The sequence below is a fragment of the Neophocaena asiaeorientalis genome, unplaced genomic scaffold, assembly GCF_003031525.2.
Source record: "Neophocaena asiaeorientalis asiaeorientalis breed wild unplaced genomic scaffold, Neophocaena_asiaeorientalis_V1.1 scaffold429, whole genome shotgun sequence".
Lineage (NCBI taxonomy): Eukaryota > Metazoa > Chordata > Mammalia > Artiodactyla > Phocoenidae > Neophocaena > Neophocaena asiaeorientalis.
In genome coordinates this window covers 188,226-192,134 of record NW_020173550.1, presented here as the reverse complement: position 1 = coordinate 192,134, position 3,909 = coordinate 188,226, and the positions used below count along the sequence as shown (strand labels likewise).

The 3,909-nt window shown below is 37.0% G+C and overlaps 1 protein-coding gene across 1 annotated transcript in view; it reads left to right on the top strand.

Annotated features, from left to right (window-relative positions):
* Positions 1–3,909, top strand: part of STAP1 (signal transducing adaptor family member 1) — a 24,367-nt gene that overhangs the window by 385 nt on the left and 20,073 nt on the right.

Here is a 3,909-nt window from a genome sequence, read left to right as displayed (position 1 = left end):
CCCTCTCTCCCCCTCCCTCCCTCTCCCCCACTCCCTCTCCCTCTCATCCCTCCCTCCTCCCTCTCTCTCTCCCTCCCCCGTCTCTCTCTCCCTCCGTACCACAGCTTCATTCTTTCCCTCTCCCTCTCTCTCTCTCTCTCCCTGTCTCTCTCTCCTTCGCACTCAGAGAAGGTGTAAAACTTCCTGACGGTTCTCTTATAAAGTAAAAAGTAATACTTGGAAGGATAAGAGGCAGAAGACGTTTGAAGAGTAATGTTTTACTGTGTAGGCTCATCACTGACACCCCAGCCGGTTTATGCATCATCTCTGAAAGCAATAATGGTACAGTAAAAATGGTGATGGATGAGGTATTCTTTTTTCCAAATATGTGGGTAATGTGGGTAATATTTTTGTGAGGCATTGCCAACAAAATGATCTGTGTAAGTATATATCAGTTAAGTGTGACGTCCTGAAAGGAGTCCTAAATCAGGAGTCTTGAAACCTGCTCAGTGGACTAGCTATGTCATGTAGGACAAGCTCTGGCACCGTTCTGGCAGTTTCCTTAATTACATAATAGGAAAGTTAAGTTAGATGCTCTGAAGACTAGACCTGACCATTTTATGATTCTAAGAAACTATGACCTATTTTTATGATTTAATAAAAATTTTCAAGGGAATTTACATCAGAAAATGGGTTACTTTCTTCTCGGGCAAGGGAGACAAAAGCAAAAATAAATAAATGGGACCAAATCAAGCTAAAAACTTTTGCACAGCGAAGGAAATTATAAACTAAATGAAAAGGCCACCTACTGATTGGGAGAAGTTATTTACAAGTGATATATGTAATAAGGGGTAAATATCCAAAATGTACAAAGAACTCATACAACTCAACATCTAAGAAACAACCCAATTAAAAAATGAGCAGAGGAATTGAATACACATTTTTCCGAAGAAGCCATACAGATGGCTAATAGGCACATTAAAAGATGCTCAACATTACTAATCATCAGGGAAGTGCAAATCAAAACCATAAGGAGATATCACTTCAAGATACCACTTGCAGACAAACTGCAAGCACATGTCAGAATGGCTGTTATCAAAAAGACAACAAAAATCATGTGTTGGCAAAGATGTGGAGAAAAGGGAACTCTTGTGCACTGTTGGTGGGACTGTAAATTGGTACAGCCACTATGGAAAACAGAATGGATATTCCTCAAAAAATTAAAAATAGAACTATCATATGATCCAGCAATTCCACTCCTGGGTATTTAATCCAAGGAAAACAAAAACACTAATTCAAAAAGATTTCTGCATCTCAATATTCATAGCAGCATTGTTTACAAGAGCCAAGATATGGAAGCTGCCTAAGTGCCCATCGACAGAAGAATGAATGAAGAAGATGGCATATATATATATATTTATATATATTTATATACATATATAAATAATGGAATACTACTGGACCGTAGAAAGGAATGAAATTTTACCATTTCCAACAACAGGGATGGACCTAGAGGGTATTATGCTATATGAAGTAAGTCAGACAAGAGAAAGACAAATGCTGTATGATTTCACTTATATGTGGAATCTAAGAAATAAAACAAATGAGCAAACTTAAGACATAAAAAGTTATAGATACAGAGAACAAAGAGGTGGTTGCCAGAGGGGAGAGGTGTGGGAGGAGGAGAGAAATAAGTGATGAAGATTAAGAGGTACAAACTTCCAGTTGCAAAGTAAATGTCACAGGTATGAAATGTACAGTGTAGGGAATATAGTCAATAACTAGGTAATAAAAATGCATTACTTATTGAATAAAGTCATTAACCAAGATTTGAGCAAATAAATTTTTTAAAACTTGCAATGCTTTAATAAATGTTATCACCTGCTAAGACCTTTCTTCTTTTTTTTTTTTTTGTAGGAAAGAGGGATCGAGAATTAACTCTGAAATCAGACAAGCCCGAGTTCCACACTCCACTAATTCTGCCATAATGGGCAAGTTAATTAACCTATAAGTTTCTCAACTCTCTTGTCTGTAAAATGGGAACAACGTTAAAGTTGTTGAGATATGGATTAATTCCTTTTAAGATCTAGTTGAAATGCCTAGAACATAGTGAGAATTCAATAAATAATGCTATTGGTATTATCAATATTATGGAGATTTTTATACTTGGTCTAGGAGAAGTTTTGCCAACCAGACTACATTATTTAATTTGGTCTCACATTTGGAATAGTTAATAGTATACACTATCGTTTATTGAGTGCATACTGTATGGCAAGTTCTGTCATAAACGCTCTCCATGAAGTAACTTATTTAATTCTGAGAACATTCCTATGAGAAAAGACGACTAATATCCACATTTTACAGACAACAGAACTGGGACAGTCTTTAAGTAACTTGCCCGAGATCACACTACCATTAAACAGCAGAGCTGGGGATGAACCCCAGCATTCTGACTCCAGAACTGAGCACTTAATCACTATACTCTCAGTGAGAAATTTTAGCAAGCATAGTCATAGATGTAAAGTTCCACGTGTAAAATTATATCCCCCAGCTTCCACTGGCAACAGTAACTCTCAGAGGTATTTTGAGAAACTTGAAATGAAATGACATACTGGTATAGAATGCAGGAGGGTGTAGGTAATGAACTGGTCTGTTCTAGAGAGAAATTGGAGCTGCACCCTTATGAAAATAAAAAGTTATGCAGATTCCACAGTTCCCAAACTTTTCAGTTCCCTCTGCATCTGTCTTAGTATTTACTAGCCCCTCCATAATTTTAGCATCCTAAAATAGGGTTGCTAGTTGATGGAGTAATGTTTATAAAACCCAGATTTGTCATTACAGGCCCCTCCCCTCCAAAAAAAACATTAAGATCAATCCCTATGCATTGCCATGACAGCTGACTAAAATCTTGAAATTTTCCATCACAACTACTTATCTATGTAAGGGATGTGTGTGTGTGTGTGTGTGTGTTTATGTATCCATGGAACTATGTGTATTAGATGTGTATATGGAGAAAAAGGTATACAGAAATTTAGCTTGAAAGAAAAGTAGAAACTTTTAGTTACTTATGATTTTATGTTGCAGATAATTTCAAATTTGTAACTGTTAAAATTATCTTAAAGAATAGACCTTAAAAATGACACTCCAAAAATCAGTTTGTTCTAGAAATTATAACATAGTTGCAATTACAACTTAAAATTTTCTTTATTCATAATGGACCCAAACTGGCAACGTGCCCATCAACTGGTGAATGAATAAATAAATTGCAATGCATGCATACTGTGGAATACTCCTCAGCAGTAAAAACAAACTACTGAGGCACACAACAACACAGATGAATCTCAGTACATACTGAGGGACTTCCTTGGTGGTCCAGTGGTTAAGACTGTGAGCTCCCAATGATAAAGAAAATGTGGTACATATATACAAGGGAATATCACTCAGCCATAAAATGGAACGAAATTGGGTCATTTGTAGAGACGTGGATGGATCTAGAGACTGTCATACAGAGTGAAGTGAGTCAGAAAGAGAAAAACAAATATCGTATATTAACGCACATATGTGGAACCTAGAAAAAGGGTACAGATGAACCAGTTTGCAGGGCAGAAATAGAGACACAGATGTAGAGGACAAACGTATGGACACCAAGGGGGGAAAGCAGCGGGTGGGGGTGGGGGTGTGATGAATTGGGAGATTGGGATTTACGTGTATACACTGATGTGTATAAAAGTGATAACTAATAAGAACCTGCTGTATAAAAAAATTTTTTTTAATTAAAAAAAAAAAAAAAGACTGCTCTCCTAATGCAGGGGACCCGGGTTTGATCCCTGGTCAGGGAACTAGATCCCGCATGCCAAAACCAAGAGCACGCGTGCCACAACTGAGACCCAGTACAGCCAAATAATTAAATATTAAAAAAAAAAAAATCGG